Consider the following 23469-nt stretch of genomic DNA (forward strand, 5'->3'; position numbering starts at 1 on the left):
TTCTTATGATGATGACTCTGAATGTGAATTAAACTCTGATTGATCCCAGCCATTTCTGGGATATTAAGATTCTCCCTCCCCACACACACAAAAAAAATAATAATAATAAAAATAAAAAAAATTCTAGAAAACCATACAAAACAGTTTAGCAAGAAAATGGAAAATGATTATCACTGAAACATACCATAGCCTGGTTACCTCTCTATTTCCATCTACCATTAAGTTCATTCCTACCCTAATTTCTTCCTTGATTCTATACACCACACAGCCAATGCCTTTCATAATATTAATTATATCATTTGATATTGAAATTAATGTTTATATCTTAAGTTTTGTGTTTTTTTTAAATTTGTAAGTATGTATCTATACTTTTATTATTTTATATTTATATAAAATAGCTATTATATTATATAAAATAAATATTATATAAAGTAGTATATTTATATATAAATTTATACTTATAAATTTATATTATATAAAAATATATAAAATAGCTATACAAATTAGCTATTATACAAATATTATACAAAATAACTCCTATAAAACAAATGCTGTGCCTCTTCTGCTCCTTACTCTATCCCTAGCTCCAAGTTCAATGCCCTAAGTGATTTGTTTGTTTAATTTTTAAAAATGCATTACAGGAGTCCTTAATGATATGAAAAGAGTATTAAAGCATTCCACACGATGGGATATATGATCCCTTATGATAACAAAGGGAAAACACAAACGGTGAAATCTGAAAAGGATGACTTTAGAGACACATACATCAGGGAATGAGCATGTGAGGTGTTCATCAGAGTTGCCAAATGAAAGAATTGATCCGAAAACATGTCCCTTTCTATATCCCCTTGTACATGGATCGGCACATAGACTAGGTATTTCTTTTGATCACTTTCTGGAAAATGTTCAAATATTATAAATGATCTCCTTATCCTTTACTGCAAATTTAGTGCCAGTCATAAATCTTGTTTGTTTTTGCTTTTTAAAGAAATATGTGCTTTCGGTCTCTTAGTCTATTATTCAAATAAACTTAAGCGAAGGCCACAGCAATCATCTGGGTAGTTCCATTTAGGTAGTTTTTCAAGCTGGATCATTCAGGTCAAATACAAATGTTTTTCAATCATGCAGGTTTTTTTTTTTTCTTCCTCGATTTAATTTCCTCATCATTCCACTTCACATTGCCTATGTAAATTAAGCTGTCGTGCTGTAAACCACAGTTCCCCCTTGTCTATCTCCTCAGTAACAGCTTCAAAGTACTAAAAAGCTAAAATAGCTACAAAAGAACAATTAATTTGTGCAAAATCACAGAGGCGCTGTAGGTATTAAAAACACTACAATAAGGCTTTTATCAGCCAGCTAAACTGCACAGCATTAAGCTCAAAACTAATAGGGCTGAACATGCAGCACAATGATGAGGATGATAAAGGAATGTCAAGGACATGCAGAGAACTGGGGTAACATGATTTAGAAGTGATGCAGTTATTTCAAATAAGCATCTATATAAGCACATATGAAAAATGCTGATCTGTTGGGAAAGGCAAGCTTAGACCAGTAAGTAAATTTTCATCTATTTTTGGAGAGAGTCACATTTTTATGGAAATTACTGTTGAAGATTCTGATAATGCACCCTGAGGTTGCTCAATGTATACTTGTTGATTGGCGATTGGCTGACAATTTGATATTTAAAAACTCAAATCTCTGAACTGTAAAAAATAAGAATGGCAGATTCTATCTAAAACCGCTTAAATGTTAACATTAAAACATAATCAGGAGTGCCACTGCCTCCTATGGTAAATAGAAATGGAAACAATTATTTTCATCATCAATTGTTTATTTAATGGCTGCCCTTATGACAAAACTGTGTTAGGTGCTATGAGTTGGAAAAGAAGTTAAGCTATTGTTGTAATTTCCAAGTAAACACATTAAATGCTTCCCGAACTAGATAGAGAAGAATGAATTTCTACTTGTGAAGTAAATACAGTGGAGGCAATAGGACCTAGAGGGAGGAATGATTTTGTATCATAGAAACTCTAGGGATATATACCTTTATTTATTTTGCAACCAGATATATCTAGATTTAAATCCCAGGCCTTCCATTAATGTACTGTGAGATTTTATGCCAGTTATTCTTTCTCTTTGAGATGAAGTTTCTAAACTGGAAGTTAACTGAATGAGTCAGTCAGTTAAGCGTTAGAATCTTGATCTCAGCTCAGGTCTTGATCTCAGGGTTGTGAGTTCAAGCCCAGTGCCAGGCATGAAGCATACTTAAAAAAATAATAATAAAAATAAAGAAAGAAAAAAAGGAAAACAAAACTAAATATAAACTGGAAAATGGGAAGAGTGAAACAGGCCTCACAGAGCGATTATAAAGAGGAAACAATAAAAATGCTTTAACTGTGTAGTACATAGTAGGCATCAAAGAATATAATCTTAGTTTATCTTTCCCAAAGATGTCTACCTACAGCAAATTATGCCTACTATACTTGTTTTGTGTTCAATAAGGAATCATTTGGTCTAATGTCTTTAGTTTACAAATGTGAGCATTGAGATTCAATAGCAGACATCTGAGATTCCCTCTGAAAAGGAACACTGTGTACAGAGTGCCCTATAAAGAATCAATAAATGTTGCAATGCTTTTCAGAATATTAGATCCTAGACTCTAGCTAAGTATAAGAGAATACTACCATACCAGACTTTTGTTTTTTCACTTGCTCCTTCTTATTCTGATGTCATACTTCAAGAAAATCTGATTGATTTATTACTTAGATTTGCATGCTTTCATTATAATGTGGCCACATGTCAAATATCCATTTGCATATAATATAATTCATAACTTAATATAAATAAAAGAGTCCCAAGTTTATTTAGACTGACTTATGTAAAACACAGTGGGGAATTACGAAAAGTTATTTGTCTAACATTAGCTTTTCAATAGCAGAAAAATATATTTTATAAATGCAAGATATTCCTATCCAGAACTGGTAGAAAGCTCACTGCTGTTTGTGATAACTGCATTGTGCTAATTCCATGTATATTATGAGCATTTTTCATGAAATCTGTGATGTGCAATTAGTAAAATTTCCAAACTAATGGAAAAAATAACAGAGGCTTCCATTTCACACATTATTCTAGATACACAGTTTAAGCTTTTCTACTTAGCATTTTCCTTTATAAATTCGCAAACCTACCAAAATGATGGGGAAAAAAATGTAAAGATATACCTTCACTCATATTCACACATTTTTCCTATTGCTCTATTTCTCTAATTGCTTGCTGAATCATATGAAGTTTTTGCAAACATTTTGATAACTTATTCCCAAATACTTCAGCATATAAGTTATATACTACTTTTTAAACAGACCCAGGAAATTTATCATTGACTCAATAATATTACCTAATAAAGAAACCATAGTCAAAGGATCCTTTGGAACTGTTTTTAAGTTCCCATAGAAAATTTAGCTCCTGTACCTAAGGTTTTCCAAACTTAGGAGTGCCACAAATACACTGCATTTTTATCATTGAAATGTACAATATTAACACCAAATATTATAAAGTTTGTTTCAAATTTCAGTTATTTAGCTTATTGTAATATTTTCTAAAATGACAGTTTATGTAGATAAGTGAATCTTTTAAAAAATATATTTAGTGTTTGTTTATTTTTGAGAGAGAGAGAGAGAGTGCAAGCAGGACAGGGTCAGAGGGAGAGGGTCAGAGGGAGAGGGACACACAGAATTTGAAGCAGGCTCCTGGCTCCAAACTGTCAGCATGGAGTCCGACGTGGGGTTCGAACTCACCAACCATGAGATCATGATCTGAGCTGAAGCCAATGCTTAACCGGCTGGGCCAGCCAGTTGCCCCTAAAGATAAGGGAATCTTGAACTGATCACTTAATAATGCAAGGAAGTATAAGGATGTATGATGCAACTGTGAGTAAAACAGAGAATGGTATGCTACATAGTCATATACATCTTTATAGAGATCGTTAAGTAACTTTGAAATCATAATTTGAAATTCTGTACCCTAAATGTATAGAAAAAGTTTCTTGCTTTCCCATATGGATACTTTAATAGTTAATAATACCAAAAACCAATAGTAACATTCACTTTTTCATCCTACAAAGATGAAATAGGAGCACAAGAGAATCCCCAAAAGTTTAAGTAATATTAAAATTATCCTTAGAGGCTTATAAATGTACAAAAGAGATTCCATTATTAAGATAACTTGAGTCTTGATGGTACAGCAGGAAGCTAGCCATCAGTAGACTATTTGGCACACTAATACTTTAGATATATACCCTATATATTTCATCAACCAACTATGTTAGAAACATTTATATAATGGACTACAATATTAAGCATCCAAGTACAGAAGAGATTTTTTTAGACTAGCAGAACATTTGACAACATATTTACTTGATTTTCAAATGTATATATGTAATCAGTAAATATTGAGTATCTTCCTTGTCCATTACATGAAACCAGGTGATAGAGGGTATACAAATATGAATTAGATATCTTAACTGTCTCATGATGCAAAAATCTCAAAAAAGAAAAAAAAAAATGAGATCAAAATGCATTAAGTAGCTGAGACAGAATCTGTGCTACTTCTGGGAACAAATTTCTTCAATTTGTTAGTGTCATTGTTATATTATAGAAAAGAGAAGTGGAATAATTGTTTAATACAAAAGCACCATGATCCAGAGAAGGTCCAAAATGCTAATTTCCCTAACACCCTTCATGTTTCAGATCTTAATGTATAATTTTGAATTACATAATGAATTGCAAATATAGTAAAATTAATATTTTTACTGTTAACAGACATTTAAGGCCTGGGTATTATACATTAATTTAATATTTATTCAACTCTACTATGCTTTAAGGTATTTTCTATATACATTGTGGATAAAATGTAGATCAAATGAAAGACCCAACTGTTTCAATTAGAAAGCCACATGTCGGACTTGACATGATGATAAAGAAGGGTGACCCTGAGGGGTGCCTGGGTGGCTCAATCAGTTTAATGTCTGTCTCTTGATTTCAGCTCAGATCATGATCTCAGGGCTGTAAGATTGAGCCCAGTGTCAGACTCTGCACTGGGCACAGAGCCTGCTTAAGAGTCTCTCTCTCCCTCTACTGCTTGTATGCTCGCTCGCTCTCTCTCTCTCTCTCTCTCTCTCTCTCCCTCAAGAAAAAATAAAAAAAATAAAAAATAAATAAAAGGGCCATCCTGGGACTACAGTAGTGCCTTCCATAAGGTGGCACATGGAGATTGTTCCTTTGTAAATGGACTTAGAGAATTACTTACAAAATTCTGTATTCCATTGGCTATAGAAAAAAATGTATATGTGGTATATTGATTATAAAAAATTCTGTATTGATACTGTATTCTATTTACTCTGCAAACCAATTAGTTCAGTGGAAAACAAAGAGGAGACTCCATGAATTCTGACGCTGAGGGATCGTATAGATCATTAAAACCTATTCAGTTTGTCCAGTGAATTTTCAAAATGGTTGATACTCTGATAATTAAACCTATGTATTAGTTATATTCTATTCTTCCATGGCTCTCCTACAGTAACTGGATGATATTAATTTAGTGTGGGCTGACTTAAAATGGAAAAATGAGTCTTTTATTTTCATCTCCAGGTGTTAGCTTGAAGCATAAAGGGTAAAGGAAAACTGCGAGCTTCTGTAATTTGTAGGAACAAAATATCAAAAGATTGGGTTTCAGGGAAGTGAACATATCAGACAAGCCTTGGGAAATTATGAATGAAGCATGGGAGAAAATAAGCTGTAATTAAGCTTCTCAATAAAAAGTAAGAAGATATGAGTGGAGGAGCATCACCTCCCTTTTTCCATTTCTAGCTTGTCATCCCCCCTAGTCTGTTATACATTCGCCATTCAGTGACAGCAATCCTACACTAGACGAGGCCAGTGGTACTGAGCACAGAAGAAAAACAAAGCAGAGCCTTTTCCCGCTGAACAAAGGGCGGGCAACTAGTGGGGACTATGGCACACCTTTATGTCAAAGGTAAAATGGGCTTGGCAGGAGAGGAACCAAGAGAGATTGGATACATTTCTTGGACTGCACAATTACTGGACAGTCCCCAAGGAAAATCTAGGGTTTATGAGTGTCTTTTTCATGAAGAAAATTGGTTTATTTTTTGCTGCACATTATTCATTTTCCTGATGGTAGAGAAACCAGAGGTGCTGTCCACAGAGACACTTTGACTTGAGTGAGAATATTACAGATAACTTAGTGGACACGTTAACAGAAAAGAAAATACCAGAGATATTCACACTGGTGAATATCTGGGTCTTAGCATGAGAGTGTTAATTTCCTGGGGCTTGATTGCAACTACAATTTTTAATTGAAAATTCAAAGATCTCATACCCATATATTCCTGTGGTGTGTCACTGATCCAGACACAAGGCTAAGTAAATGTATATGGATAAGATGGCAACTAGGTTTTGATGAGAAAAAAGACTTAAAAAAAAACACAATACTCTTGAAAAGAAATTAGAATTTTGTGTGAAAATAGACAAAACATTCTTATGTAAGAGAAAAATTTCGGGGACGCCTGGGTGGCGCAGTCGGTTAAGCGTCCGACTTCAGCCAGGTCACGATCTCGCGGTCGGTGAGTTCGAGCCCCGCGTCAGGCTCTGGGCTGATGGCTCGGAGCCTGGAGCCTGTTTCCGATTCTGTGTCTCCCTCTCTCTGCCCCTCCCCATTTCATGCTCTGTCTCTCTCTGTCCCAAAAATAAATAAAAACGTTGAAAAAAAATTAAAAAAAAAAAAAGAGAAGAATTTCATACCATGGACATGTTACTGTTACTATCCTTACGTTTTTGTTTCTTTTTACTTCCACACATACAAAGAAAACAAAAACTATAAAAAATTTGTAATCATTCAAATGTTAGATTAAAATCTCAGCTTCTCCATTTATTAGCAACACTGAGAAAATTACATGGATCATTAGTTTCCTCTTCTCTAAACCTGGGAAAATAATGTACTAATACTCAGGTAAAGAATCTAGCATGGTGTTTGGTAGGGTCCGGTATATTTTATCTTCTTTTCTTTGAAATTGTTGAAAATTACTCCCTGCATAAATATTCATTGAAAACCTAATACAAGGCTAGATAATAAAATGGATTCAAATAAGTGTGTGGAGAGGGGCGCCTGGGTGGCGCAGTCGGTTGAGCGTCCAACTTCAGCCAGGTCACGATCTCGCGGTCTGTGAGTTCGAGCCCTGCGTCAGGCTCTGGGCTGATGGCTCGGAGCCTGGAGCCTGTTTCCGATTCTGCGTTTCCCTCTCTCTCTCTGCCCCTCCCCCGTTCATGCTCTGTCTCTCTCTGTCCCAAAAAAATAAATAAAAACGTTGAAAAAAAAATTAAAAAAAAATAAGTGTGTGGAGAAACAATGACTGTACATACAATGTTAACACAAAGCAAGCAATACAAGACTAAACACTAAATTTATGGTTTTTCTAGTAGTAGAAGTGTAATGTGTGAGTGATTAAAGTAGCATAAGACAATATGTAATTAAATAGTGATATTTCAGTAAATATAGTAGTAAATTGTTGTATATTACTTATTTAAGGAGTACAAAGAAAATGGAGAATAATGGCAACTGTACTGGTTAGGAAATATTTCATGGAGATGTCAAGTCTTGATGGAAAAAAAAAAAAAGGAGTGGGACAAAGATAATTGAGAAAAAAAAACAGCTTTATGACTGAGAAGTCAAAGTATGTCTCCCAAAAGCAAAAACAAACTCACAAGATTCAGTGGCCATGTAACACCCAGTCAGGAGTGTTTTTATTAGTTCTCTCTTCACAAATGGTATGACCAATAATAATCATCAGACCAAATAATCAAAAAATATATGTGGTAAGACATTATATCTCTATTTTATTAACATTAATGTTTTTTGTTTTTATAAACTCTCATTTATAATGACTTGCTCCAGAGGTTTACCTAAATATTTATATTCTTGCCTGAACTCTTGGGGGTCCAAGTCAAACTGAATAGCAATTATCAAGGTGTAGCTTTAGAAGGACTCACCCATAGAGCTTAACTACTTTTTAATTTTTTTTTTAAATTTCCCATTATATTTTTCATATGTTAAAAATTTGTAGGGGCGCCTGAGTGGCTCAGTCGGTTGAGCGTCCAACTTCGGCTCAGGTCATGATCTCACAGTTTATGAGTTCCAGCCCCGCGTCAGGCTCCCTGCTGGAAGCTCGGGGTCTAGAGCCTGCTTCGGATTCTGTGTCTCCTTCTCTCTCTGCCCCTCCCCGGCTCACACCATGTCTCTCTCTCTCTCTCTCTCTCTCTCTCTCTCTCTCTCTCAAAAATAAACATTAAAAAATTTTAAAAAATTGTAAATAAGACAATAGTGTCATAAACCCTCATCACTCAGCTTTCATGATTACCATTATTTTGAAAATTTTCCTTCAGTTACTATTATTATTTCTTTATTAACTTTTTTTTGCTATTTTAGTCCTAAAACAAATCCTAGATATGGTTTTATTTTGCCCATACATATTGAATCATTTCCAACAAAAAAAATACTTTAAAAAACAATCTCACAAGTTATTGCATTCAGTATAATTAATAATGTTTGCTCAATGCTAAGATTTTGATTCTGTTCAAATTTCTGTATTTAGTTCGTAAAAATTTATTTTTTGTACTTGATATTTGAATCAAAATCTGAACATGTTTATGTTTGCTTAATATATTCTTTTTTTCAGTTTGTTGTTTAGATACAACTAACAAAATTGTAAGATATCTAAAATATACCAAGTGGTGACTTATACACATGTACATTGTAACAGTATTCCCCCTCTTTAGTTAATTAATACATCATCACCTCACGTATTTGCTTCTTTCTTTCATTTTCAGTGGAGAATATTTAAGTTGTACTTTCTTTGCAAATTTTAATTATAAAATACAATGTTATCAACTATAGTGACCATATTGTACATTAGGTCCTCAGAATTTATTCATCTTATAACTGAAAACGTCTCTCTTACCAACCACCTCCTATTTCCCCTACCCACTAGTACCTGGCAGCTACTTTTCTACTCTATTTGTAGAGTTCAACTTTTTTTTTTTAATGCCATATGTAAGTGATATCATGCAATATATGTCTTTCTCTTGCTGGTTTATTTCACTTAACATAATGTCCTCCTGGTTCATCTATATTGTTGCAAATGACAAGATTTCCTTTTTTTAAGGCTGAACAATATTCCATTATATACATAGAGAATATATGTATATCACATTTAGATATATTCACATTTCATTTATATGATATGTAATATAAAATCTGGATATAGAGAGAGAAGAGAGAGAGAAAGGAAGGTGATCACTTTTTGATCCTTTCATGTATATTTTGCCACATAACTTGGCTATTATGAGTAATGCTGCAATGAATATGGGAGTGCAGCTGTATCTTTGATATAATGGTTTTGTTTCCTTTGAATATATACCCAGAAATGGGATGAACCTCCATATTGTTTTTTTATAGTAACTGCACCAATTGACTTTTCTACCAACAGTGCACAAGAGCTTCCTTTTCTCTACATACCCCGCCCCCGCATTTATCTCTTGTCTTTTCAATAATAGCCACTCTAACAGGTGTGAGACGATATTGTGATTTTGATTTTCCTGACGATTAGTGATATTGAGCATCTTTTCCGGTACCTGTTGGCCATTTGTATCTCTTCTTTGGACACACCCAATGATTTTTGTCTCCTTCATTCTAAAACGGATTTCTCTCCCCTGAACTTTTATGCTATGTATTAGTTGAAGAAGATGGACAATTTGTTCTGCAGCATTTGGCTGATTTCAACTCTATGGGGTTTTCTAGCATATACCTCGGCCTTTTATATTTCGTACAAACTGCTGGTTGATTCTAGAGGCCTTATTAATATTATATTTCTTCTTTTGGGAAAAAAAAACACTTCGTGTCAACAGTTCTGTGTATGTTGTAGCAAATCGGGTGGCCCATAGTCTCTGATTTTCTAACATTTACTCATGTTAAATGTGATCAGTGAGTTCTGATGTGGTCATACTGATTCATTCATTGTTCTCTGTCACAACATATCCAAGATGTTTTGCTAATGACCGGTGTGTTTTGTGTAGGTCATTTCCTTAGGTGTTGCAAATGATGATTTTCTATCACTGCTTCTGCAATTCTTACATTTAGAACCTCATTTAAAAATTATCACTTATCAGCTATAGTTACCCTGAGATTGAGATGTACGTGAAATGCATTTATTTTGTTTTTTAGAATAACTAGTTGCATATGTTTTAAAGATTTACAATCAACATTCTGTTTGACTCTCCAATTGTCTAAGACTGGCCAGTGACTACCCCTTCAAGTTGGCACCTGTGTTCTTTTAGGGACCTTGATATTTTCTATGCTCTCTGGAAAACAAAATGCCCAGACACATCTTGTCTATTTCCTGACCAAGGAAATATTTCCATTTCTCCAAAGAGCTCTTGTTCTTTTAATCACATTTAAAGATCAACAATCTGAAGACTCCATGTGTTCATTGTTACTGGTTTGTCATGATTTCAGAACATTTAAAAAGACAGAGCCAGGAAATAATTACTATTTAGAAAAATAGAGAAAACATCATGTATTTAATATATATTTTTTCATAATCCAAGTTTAAGCCTCATTAATTTCTTCTATTTTTATTTGTTTTTATTTTGCTTACACACAAATTTTTTTTCTCTTAAAGACTGTTCCAGCATTCCTTACTTGCTTTAACCTATATTTATATTTAATATTTCAAAATATCATCATTCTTACTAAAAGGCAGACTAAGATACAGTTTAAGATTCTTTTGATACTTGTTCTAGTTTGAATCCCAGTAAGAATATAGAGTCATTTGAAATCATTTGTATCTGTCTTGTTATAACATCAATTTGATTTAAAAGTTACATTCACTGGTTTCAATTTACTTTCAACTAAAAGTTGAAAGTAAGAAAGGGTTGTTTTAGAAATCATCAAATTGGTGAGGGCAGAGTTTTTTCCATATGGGATTAGAAATTTATTCCATTTATGAATTTTTCTTTGTGATTCTCAATTCTTTCTCCAGCATCACTATTATAGACTTACAGAAATGCCTAATTCATAGCTATAGTGTTGATTCCTTTTAATAAAGTAGTTTGGAAAATACACTTATATTCTGAGGTATTTGAGCATACTATGTCACTAGTTTTATTGAAATATTTTGTTCTCTATTGCCAGCTTAATTGCTCTGTTTGTTTCTGTAGGGAGATTTGGGGAAATTTAGAAACACAATTGAGGGGGACCTGGGTGGCTCAATTAGTTAAGCGATTGTCTGACAGGCTCAGGTCATGATCTCGCAGTTTGTAGGTTTGAGCCCTACATTGGGTTCTGTGCTGTGAGATTTGGATCCTCTATCTCCCTCTCCTACTGCCCTTCCCTGGTCTTTTCTCAAAAATAAATAAAGATTAAAAAAAAAAAGAAAGAAACACAATTGAATGAACATTATTCCCCAACTGCTCACTTACTTTCTAAACTACAGTGGTACATTACTCGTTCAAATCTAGCTTTCAATCCAAGATGTCATCAGATCTTTTCTCTTACATTTCTTTAGGAAAGTACTCCTGAAGAATTTCAGTTTGGAGTCAGCAAAATGGGTTTTGATTTCTGGCTACGTGACTTGCTTGATGTAAGAATTTGAATGTTTGATGTAATAATTGAATTAAAAAAATCAGAAACTTCAGTTACCTTTTCTAAGAAAGGTGTTAATTGTACCTACCTCAGAGAGGAAGGGATAGATTAATTAGTGGCTTAGAGTGCTAGCCACAATGTTGAGACATGGATATTTTCCTTTTATCCCATTGTGATTTAATTTTCTCTTCATGCACATTTCAATTGTTAATGACATCAATTAAGAAACAATTTTTATTTTTCTTTGTAAACACTGAACCTAGGGAATAAATTCCCTAAGAGAAAATTGTCTGGTATCCACCGATATTGAAAGAAGACATTTGGTTTATTTCTTTTCAGTAAAATGTTTACCAAGTGCATGTTGTCTAATAGCAATTCCATCACAAAATTTCTGACAGCAAGCCATCAAAAAATCTAATCATGTTGGCTAAAGAGTGTGGTTTCATTGAAACTATTGATCACCCATTTCTCTCAAAGTACTTATGCTGATTTGTCATACCAGACAAATACAATTTTAAGATAATCACTCAAAAAGAGTAGAATATGTTTGTGTATGTAATATATACTTGCAGCAGATATGTGTAGTACTTGACTTTAAAATATAAATTCCTAGAAATTGAGGGCCATGTTGTGTGTATTTTCTGTATCACTCTTAACATATTGTGAGAGATCAATAAATACTAAACCAACACATTGTGCTTCCACAGAACTAGACATGAATTCATAAAGTGACAATAGAAGCACCAGGCAAAATATCTCATTTGGAACTAACCATATAAAGAGGCAATAGGGAACAGATTAAAGGGCACAGCTGTCTCATTCCACAAGTTTAGTTGGAAAATAGCCCAGAGTATATGGGAATATGTGACTGTATATCTTTCCTATAGACTCATCCCTTCTGGGCTCCACAGGGTTTTACAACAGTACCTTTCCTCTTCACTGCATATCTGTGATGCTCACACATTGACAACGTTTAGTTCTTCTACTTATTGAACTAAAATTTTAGTGTGACACTTGTTCCCTCAATGACTAATGAAGAGTCAGAAAAACATACACCACATTCAATTCAGTTCCACACAACCTTGGGTTGATTATTTTCAACATGATAGCAGAGAAGTTTAAGTAAATAAAATACATCGTCTACATTTTCTTTAAATAGTGTTTTAAAGATTTTTTCACCTAGTAAAGCTATATCTTTAGTCTTGAATCGCATTCAGGTGCAACTTATATGTTCTCAGTTATCACATATCAGCAGGAAACTGGGCATTTAAAATTATTATTATGTATGCATTGTGTTTTCAATATGTTACATATTTACTTTTAGCATTATAGAAAATATAAAAATATTACAAACAAAGGATTTAGGCTTTTCTACCACTCTATGAAGCAGGAAAAACTGGTTTTTCTCAATACAGAGATGAAAATTTGACCCTAAGAAAAATTATGCAATTTGCATAAACTCATAGTAGGCAAGGGTAAGAAGCCCGGCCAGAACTTGGTTCTCTGGGCTCTATTCTGGCACACATTTCAAAACAATACTTTGGTTTAACTTATTATTATTTAGTTATGTATTGAGTGCCTACTATGTGTCAAAAAAAGCTTTTCTGCTAAAAATGACAAACAATAGTTACTTCCTTCTTGAGCTCTGTAACGTAATGGCATAATTATACAATTAATGTAATCACAAGATATGTTACATGCAAGAAAAGCAATACACGGGGTCAAACATAGGACACCAGAAAAGGCCTGTAGGCATAAGGTTGCCTGATAGAAGGAAAACAAAAACAAAAACAAAAACAAAAACAAAATAACACGAGTCAAATCTAAATTTCAAATAACCAGCATTTTCTATTAGTATATTTATGTCCTGTATATTTATGTCCAATAAATTGTATATTTATTTTCTATATTTTAGTAACACTGTAAAATATTATTTAACTGAAGTTCAGATTTAACTGAGGATCCTGTGTTTTACCCTGGCAGTCTTATTTCAGAAGTAACATTTGAACTAAGACCTGAGGGAAACCAGAATGTAACTATGTAAAGACTCAAACAAAGAACATTCCAATAGAAAATCAAGGGGCACCTGGGTGGCTCAGTCGGCTGAGCATCTGACTTCAGCTCAGGTCATGATCTCACCGGTTTGTGAGTTTGAGCCCTGCATCTGGCTCTGTGCTGACAGCTCGGAGCCTGGAGCCACCTTCACATTTTGTATCTCCCCATCTCTCGGCCCCTTCCCTGCTCATGCTCTGTCTCTCTCTGTCTCTCAATAATAAATAAACGTTAAAAAATTAAAAAAAAAAGAAAATCAGCTAAATTCCGAATCCAGAAAATTCTTGACAATTTAAAGAAGCCAGTGTGTCCTGATTTGGGTGAGTGAGGATGATAACAGTTGAAGATGATCTTGGCTAGATAAACAGAGGTAATATGGAGTACTCTAGGTAAGGAATGTGGACTGTATTCTTAGTATACCATATACTTCTTAAGAGGTTATAAGGTAGAGGGGTGTCTGGGTGGCTCAGTGGATTAAGTGTGAGTCTTGAGTTTCGTTCAGGTCATGGTCTCCTGGTTCATGGGATCAAGCCCCATGTCAGACTCTGCTCTGACAGCACAGAGCTGCTTGGGATTTTCCCTCCCTCCCTTTCTGCTCTTCCTCAAGTCTCTCTCTCTCTCTCTCTCTCTCTCTCTCTCTCTCTCTCTCTCTCTCAAAATAAGTAAATAAGCTTAATAAAAAAGAGGTTGTAAATTACAAAGGCAATGTCTGACTTATGCTTTAAATTTTTTTCATTTTTTTTAATGTTTATTTATTTTTGAGAAAGAGACAAAACTCAAGCACGGGAGGGGCAGAGAGACAGAGGGAGACACAGAATCTGAAGCAGGCTCCAGGCTCTGAGCTGTCAGCACAGAGCCGGATGTAGGGCTGGAAGGCACAAACCATATGATCGTGACCTGACCCAAAGTCAGACGCTTAACCAACTGAGCCACCCAGGTGCCCCAACACATCTGACTTATTCTTTAAAAACCCTGTAACTTCTGTATAGAAAAGTGGTTGAGGATGGAAGCAAATATTAAAGCAGAACAATTTTCAAGGTACAGGGGAGAAAATTTTGGCTTGAATTCAGGGATGGAAGTATGCATAGAGAAGCGAATGGATTTGAACTTGACATTTCCGATGGAACCTGGAAGACATGCTAATAGATCATTATGAAGGATAAGAAATGGCAGAAATTAAGAATGACTCCTAGGTTTTGGATTCAAATAACCAGTATATAGTTATGATATTCCCTAAGGTTAAGAATGTATAAAGAAAAACTCAGGGGTAGGATTGATAATTAAATGATCTATTTTCAGCATAAGTTTGAGAGATCTGCTAGATTTAAAATGGAGTTGTCAAATCAATGATGAATTCTCTTCCAAGGAAACAGGATGAGAGTCATCAATGAGAGTGATGTTTAGAACAAGACCAGGGAAAATAACACAAAGAAAAAGAATTTATGTAGGGAAAATCAAAAGGTTCACAACTAGAGGCTGATACATGTAGAGGAGTAAAAAGCAGCAAAAGAAAATGAGAAGGAGGTCCTTAAATGTTGGGTCACAGGGGCTAAGATAGAAGAATGCTTTATAAAGAGTGGGATGTCTGATCATCTATTTTTTAATATACTGCTGAGACTTGGAATAGATTCAAAACAGAAATATATCCATCTGACTTGGCTAAATGGAATTCACTTTGAGCAAAAGAGCTCTTCAAAGGTATTAAGTGAAAAATTCAAATACAATCTTGAGGTATTTTGTAACTAAAATCTGGGTTTGTTTAAATAATGTTTATATTGCTACTTGTTAGAGACCCAGCACTAGAAACTCTCTCATTTATTAAGATGAGTGGAGGTACTCCTCATCTAAAATATCCTTCCCTGTTTACTTTTCTTCCTCTACCAAGCATTTATTTTGCATGTATTACTCATAACCCATCTAATTTGGGGTAGGTAAAAAGAAGTTGGGGATATATTTCTTAATCTCAGAACAGAAGGTAAGTGAAAGAAACTGAAAAGTCTATAATAAACTGTATAATACCATTCCATAAGTGTGAATATAGAAATGCTATAAAGTTATACAAAATTCTGTTTGGGATATTTGGTGAATGTTCATTTAAACCAAAACACTAAATAATTTGACATCCTTTGAATTCCAATTAAAGGGGTACTTTCCAAATCATTGCTCCTTGCTGGTCCTCAAAGGCTGAATCTGGGAAATCACTTGGTAAAAGAAAAAAAAAATCAGTATTATTGTCTTTCTTACTCTATCTTTCGGCATTCATAAGGAATGATTAGAGCTATGTTATTAAAGTAGTTGATGTTAACGTCATGCTAAAAACTACTTATTTTAGTGTGGAGTGCAGAATTTTATGAGAGGTGTTTTAAAATACATTACATATATATGTAATGTATTTTATACAATTATATACAATTATACAATTATAATGTTTACTACAATACACTGCAGTTATTTTTGAGCTGAATGATCCCAGTACATTCTCTATATTTTGTTAGTTTAATCTTGCCAAATTCACTGGAAAACAATCAAAATAAGATGTGTTTTTACCCTCTGGGAGTGAATCCATGGCATTGAACTTTATACATCAATCTATACTTGTGCCTTCCCTAGAGACAAGGACAGTTCATCTTTGTGATCCTGATGCATATTTATGCTTCATTGTTTTGTATCCAATTAAAATGTATTATAGATTTCACAGGGAAGTAATTTGTTTTTTGCTTATATCTGTGAAAAAAAAATGTGTGTTTAATCTTTCCATAATGCTTAATTGGAAGAAGTTCCTTAGAGAGAGTAGCCTTAAAAAAAGGAGTTTGGATGGATGCAACTACCATTACTAAGGTTTTGAAAGGAATGAAATTTTATGTCCAAGCATGTCAATAAAAAATATTTCCCAAATTCAAAAACGCTCTGTATGTAATTCTCCTTAAAATTGATTTAATGTCTCCAGAACTTTGAAAATATCATCCCTATCCACTAGTCTTCAAAAAGAGTTATCAGTTGAGCTTTTTTATTTTATGATAAACAGTGCAACTAACGACAATGTGGAGAGTCACTGGTATTTCTGACAAAAAGAAAGAGATCAATCATAGTAATAGGAAGTTTCTATAGTTTTCTGTAAATAATTTGTTCAAAATCATGAAAACTTGGTTAGATGATCACTATCTCCAAATAGAGATAGAAACCATACTTGTGGTTATTTCTATAAGTAAGGCAATGGCAGGAAAATTCTTCCATGGTACCAGTTAGTTAATGTGTCATTGGAGTAAATCTCAGGAGACAATTCTAATATTTAAAAAAAGAGAAAAAAATTGGTTCTGGTAAAAAAAGTCAAGTGCTACTACTGTCACTACTTCTACTACTGCTACTAATCAGCCTAATATTTCCTGAACACTTACAACATTCCTTCTCAAAATTTTTTTAAGTTTACTTATTTTGAGAGAGAGAGAGAGAGAGAGAGAGAGAGAGAGCAGGGGAGGGGCAAAGAGCGAGGGAGAGAGAGAGAATCCCAAGCAGACAGCACGCTGACAGCCTGGATTCTGATGTGCAGCTCAAAACCACAAACTATGGGATCATGACCTAAGCCTAAACCAAGATTCAGATGCTTAACCAACCGAGACAGGCATCCCTGGACACTTAACACATTCCTAATCACTTAGCGTGCATTGTATCATTTATGGTTCGCAATATTCATGTAAGTTAGGTAAAAGATTCTCATTTTTATATTGGGAAACTTGCCCAGGGAGTTTAATGAAACTACTCAATGTAGTTCACAATGTTGTGAATGAGTGCCGGAATCTGAATTCAACACATGCTGATGTGTCTTTAGACATTTCTAGCATTGTGCCAAGCAGTGTACCACGACACCATTTTCTTTCTGCATATTTTTTTTCCTAGAGTTATTTACTTCACTTTTCATTTCTCGGGTATTTTATATTGCTATTTATAACTCTTCCAAACTTTCTATCGGAATACAATTTCCCCACATGGCGAAGCACATCAGGTGATGTACCAGTTCCAGTTAATTTTCTTTCCTGGAGTCGGTCCTCCTGGCGTCCCCTATCCCTTTGTCCCTATTTGTGCTCGTGTTCTGTAGGCCAGCAGCACAGCTGGCTCTTCCTCTTCCTGATCTTCTTCTCTGGACCAGTTTTCTCCTTCATTTTGCTAGAATATGGCTTCTACAAAAGTACTGATGATGATTTGCATGAATGGTACACTTTTGAGATACTGGAAGCTTGAAAATATTTCTATTTTACCACTATTTTTAACTGAAGCTTTTACTGAATAAAGAATCCCAGTTTAAAATTATTTTTCTTTAGAACTTCAAAGACATTTGGTCCTTGACATCTCACTTCTGATGATTTTGTTGGGGTATCAAATGCCATGTTAGCATAATTGTTTACATGTATTTATCTTTTCTTTTCTCTCTCTATTAACATCTTCATTTTATCTTCCTTTTTCAGAAATTTGAAAATATGTGCTGGAAGACAATGGTCCGTGAATATTTTTACATTGATCGTGATTTACTGAACAAGGATTACTGATAACCAAGGTTAAAGGTACTCTTGAAAGACAAACATGCATTGGACATTAGAAACTGTCTATTTCTCTGGGGCGATTTAAAATCTCTTTCCTGAGGGACTTTCTTCAGATTGCAAAGAGATGAAGTAAAGGCACAAATTTTCTTATTTTTCTAGAGATGATTTGTTTAGATTCCAAAAACAGAGGCCTTTCTTCCTCTCTTCTCTCTCTCAATCTCACCAGAGCTAGGTGGGCCAGATGTCTTATCCTCCCTGTACAAATTGCTAGAGTTTGGAGGTTTTTTTTCTTGTGGTGCAATTCTACTGCACATGCAGGTTAGAGCAGGCCCTGTCCTTTGAATCATTCTTTGGGGAACTGGGGTGTGGAGAACTGGTATTTCGATGCTATTCTGACTGGTGCAATTGCCATGAATAATAAAAGATTCAATCTCTCACCTGGAGATCTGCAGGCAGACTAACATTTAAGTGGATAAAATCTCAGACCTTCACAATTTCAGGTGCAATAATATGCTCAATGTGAGTCATTTGTTCATTATTTGTTCTGGATACCCTCAGTCTAGAAAGCTGTTCTCTTTAGCCTGAGTTACTTCCTTGTATAGGCTTTTGATGACTCTCTTTCCTCCATTTTCTCTGTTCTCTCCTTCTGGGATTTTTACTAGTTATATGTTAGATCAGACTCTACTTTTCTTATTTTTCTTTGCAATTTTGCATATATATATATATATATATATATATGCAAATATATACATATATATATTGGTTTTGCTGTTGGTTTTGCTATAATTTCTACAGTATTACTTGTATTTAATGTTCTTAGTGATATAAAAAACAAGATTTTTTTTATTTTGACACATATTTTTTTTTAATTTGAGAGAGAGAGAACTCACAAGTGGGGGAGAGAGACAAAGGGAGAGAGAGAGAGAGAGAGAGAGAGAGAGAGAGACAGAGAGAGAGAGAGAGAGAGAGAGAGACAGAGAGAGACAGAGAGAGAGAGAGAGAGAGAGAGAGAGAGAGACAGAATTTTAAGCAGGCTCCACACTCAACATGAAGACCAATGCAAGGCTTGATCCCATGAACCTGGAATCATGACCTGAACCAAAATCAACAGCCTGACGCTTAACTGACTGAGCCACCCAGGCACCCCTTAACTCCTAATTTTAATTTTAAAGAGTTTTTTTTATGTCCTCTTCTTTAACAACTAATTGTTTCACGAATAAAAATATTTCACCATGTTTAGAGATTATCACTATCTTTTTATTCAAGCACTTTTTTTTCCAGGTTTTATATTGTTTCTCACTGTCATTCCTCAGGGACTTGCCAATTGTTAGGATACCTGGGCAGGGAAATCCCAAATGTGAGCATGCGTTAGTCTTTTCTCTGGAACCATTTAGTTGCTGACTGATGTGGAGTGATGGAAGAGAGTGGATGTTGATGTGTGACTACCATCATTCTAAAACTGAGCAGTCCCAGGGAAGTTGGAAATTTTAATCATTCAATGAAAATATTTTCATTTAACCCCACTCTTTTTGGAACTTGCTTTTCTATGTACTACTCTTTGACTGAGATCCCTGAGTTTGCACTCTCTAGCTAAGTTTCTTTACAGAATAAGTCAGGCACTGAGAGTAAATAGTCAATTTACTCCATATTTAGAAGACAGCCTGGTTGACATGGGGAAGACAATATAGTCTGTTCCTAACATAGACTTTCTAACAAATCCTCTGTTTCAGTCATATCTCCATCATCTCCCTGCTAGTTATCAGGCACATCCAAAGCTTGGGGATTTGGGGGCTTCAACAGAGAAACTCAATTTGCTTCTTACTAGAATTTACTCGTTCTGGTCTGTTGTTCGGGTTTTTTTCTCTGCTAATTTCTTCATGTTCTTCACCTTTCAAAATATTACTCATCTATTGTTTTATCCTCTTATACTTTTTTTGAAGTAGGATTAGCTGTTTTTCCTCTCAACCTGAGTTTCATGAGGGAATATATATAAAATGTGTGTTCAATTCCCCGTGTTAATTTGGAAGTCCAAATTCACTTTCTGTTTCAAATTAGACAAGTATATGTTTTGTCTAATACTATCCTGGGTTCTATATTAAGCTTTCTTTCTTATCTTAGTTTTCATTCTAGCTATTATCTGTTATATGCTAAACATAAGGGATAAATTTGATTATGAATACAGTTAAACAAAGTCTAATTACCTAATAATCTGAATAGTCTATTCTTTCATTTAGGCAACAAATATTCACTGAGTCCTTAAAATGTGTTAGTTAACAAAAAGCCAAGGATTTCTACTCTTAGAGGATATACAGTGGGGAAGCCAGGTACTAAACAATAGGCCTCATTATTAGCCAAATAACTATTTTATGTAAGCTATAATGTTTTAACTATCATTTATGTAGTATGTAAGGTGACGATACCTTCTGTTGGAAAATAAAATGCAGAAGAGGGAAGAGGGTTTAGAAATGCTAGACATGGTAGGAGAGGGGCAAGTTGAAGTACAAACTGATGGTCTGCCTAACCCTTATTTAGAAGTTAATATCTGAGCAAAGACCTCAGGGAGGTAATGGAATAAATCAAATGGATATTTGGTAAAGGAGGGAATATGTAAACAAAGAGACTAAAGCAGAAACATGTCTCCCAACTGATATATTCAAGGAATAGCTAGGAACCTTGTTGGAGCAGGATGCAACAAATACTGCTACTATTTTAATATGTACCAAGGCATTATGTATGTATCAATAGATTTTGAATTTTTTAAACTGAAGACTTCAGTAGTTCATTGTATTAGGCAATTAACTTGTCATCCTTTCTGTTATTGAATGCTGAATGTAACTAAATATTTCTATATAAATATTTATATATATATATAATATACAAATATTATTTATATAAAAGCTGTATTAGTATTATTTTTCTGGATTTTTCTCCCAAGAATATAGCATTATTTCCTCTCAAGCCTAACCTATCATAAATGCAACTTTTCCTTGGTGAGTCAGGGTCATCAATAGTTTTAGTTTTGTATTTTGTGCTGCAAATGAGAACTGGATTTAATTTTTTTAATTAATTAGTTAGTTTATTGTTTAGTAGTCTCCAACCCAATGTGGGGCTTGAACTTATGACCCCAAGATGAAGAGTTGCCTGCTCTTCTGACTGAGAAAGCCAGGTGCCCCATCTCTCACTTTTTTACTTTGTTTCTGAAATATCTGCCCCATATTAAATCTGCCACACATTTACATGAGTAAAATATTTCCATAAATTTTGAGGAATGAAATTATGATCAAACCCAAAATATCCAAATAATTTTTATTAAGAGAAATAAAAATCAGTTGAATGAGGGGCGCCTGAGTGGCTCAGTCAGTTAAGCCTCCAACTTCAGCTCAGGTCATGATCTCATGGTTGGCGAGTTTGAGCCCTGCATTGGGCTCTGTGCCCACAACTCAGAGCCTGCAGCCTGCTTCAGATTCTGTGTCTCCCTCTCTCTCTGCCCTTCCCCCCGCTCGTGCTCTGTCTTTCTCTCTCTGAAAAATAGACACTAAAATTTTTTAAAGCATTATAAAAATCAATTGAACGATGAAAACTGCTTTTATATAAGCAATAAATAAGTTGGAAGTTAACAAATCTATTGACAAAATGTAATATAATGAGTATTTATGGCATTTTGACACCAAAGAAGGATTTGGTGAAGGAGGTGTGTGAGAGAGACTTTCCTTGGAAGGTGACAGAGAATCAGGTGAGCAATTTTTAGGCAGGCAACCTTTATGCCTTGAAGCTTATGGATGTCTTATACTCAAACTGCTCTTAAAACCAGATGTATAATGCAAAAACATCTTTAAGTGAGGGTAGGGTGGGGTAGGGTGAGAAAAGACTAAACGCAAGAGTATTTCAACATATATGGAAGTAGAACCTGGGCCGACCAGATTGAAGATTCATAGAAGATGCTACCTCTTGATCCCTAATGCTGATATTAGGCATATGAGAAAAACATTTGGGGCTGATAGAAATATGGTGCACAGTTCAGTTTATTCTTTATGATATTCTCTGGCCAGAAACAGATGAGTCAAGTCAAAATCGCCACTTCTTATAATTATTTAATACATTCGAGAGCAAAAAAGAACTCACTTTGTGAAAAGTGGTATAAGGTTTCAAGATCCATTTTGGCAAAAGTTTATAAGCAAACCATCATTAAGTGAGTAAGATGGTTTAAACACTGAATTGAGTCAGCAGACACTTAGGGCTGGATCTTCACATTTGTATTCATCTTTCACTGAATGAGTGAATGAATGAATGAATACATACCTACATACATACATATACATAAACATATACATAACCATATACATATAAATACACATATACATACCAAATGAGTTTAAATGAAACTCTATCCAAAACAAGTTAGTGAATCAAAGGTTCAGGTACTATTCTCCTAAACTCTTTTTATTTTCATAAATTATTGTCATTTATATTGACCTTATGAGCCCTAATTAATTTCCCAGTTAAATGTACCCTCAAATCTAATTTATTTGTGTTTATTGGTTAGGAAACAAATCCTTTTTGTTTTTTAGTTTTTGATGATAGCAATGTAAAAAATTTTATAGTTCAATGTTTAAAACAAAGAATGTCAGTGAAAGTCATGAATGCATGTTTCTCTCTGATATGCATGAGTCTATTTGGATAAGACATGACTACAAAAGTACAAAGCATGTACTCTGATTTTAGATTCCCTCCTTCATGTGTGTGAGCTCAACCAAATTAAGTAGGCTGAAGGAATAAACTTATTAATAGGTATGCAGTGTTTATTTGCATAGGTATGTGCACATGTGCGAGTGTGTGTATGTGTGTATGGGTGCTATATTCCGCATGTTACCTTTTTTTTTTTTTTTAATGTTTTCCTGGGATGGGAATCTCATGGATGATCAAAGGGCATCAATTACAGTGACCTCACTTACTTGACTTCATTAAAGGGCTTTAGGCCTTCTGTTTCTTTGGTTATAAATATTGGAAATTGGTTGGTTTCTCTTGATTCTGGTGATTTGACAGAACCTTGTACACAGAGGACACTGGGGAGCAATTGGAGATATTTTCTAGCATCCCATATGAGGAACTTCTTTCCATTCATATTACCCACAAGACAATCTTATTATAGTCCTCTTTCCAGTCAGATTCATGA

General features: G+C 34.4%; 1 long non-coding RNA gene across 2 annotated transcripts in view; it reads left to right on the plus strand.

Annotated features, from left to right (window-relative positions):
• LOC123379908 overlaps positions 1-18943 on the plus strand; it is a 113482-nt gene extending 94539 nt beyond the window's left edge. For both annotated transcript variants that reach the window (XR_006584943.1, XR_006584944.1), the window contains one exon: positions 18222-18943. This is a non-coding gene — a long non-coding RNA (uncharacterized LOC123379908). The remainder of the gene's footprint in view (positions 1-18221) is intronic.
• Positions 18944-23469: the final 4526 nt, after the last annotated feature.

This window comes from Felis catus, chromosome C2 (assembly GCF_018350175.1).
Source record: "Felis catus isolate Fca126 chromosome C2, F.catus_Fca126_mat1.0, whole genome shotgun sequence".
Taxonomy (NCBI): Eukaryota; Metazoa; Chordata; class Mammalia; order Carnivora; family Felidae; genus Felis; species Felis catus.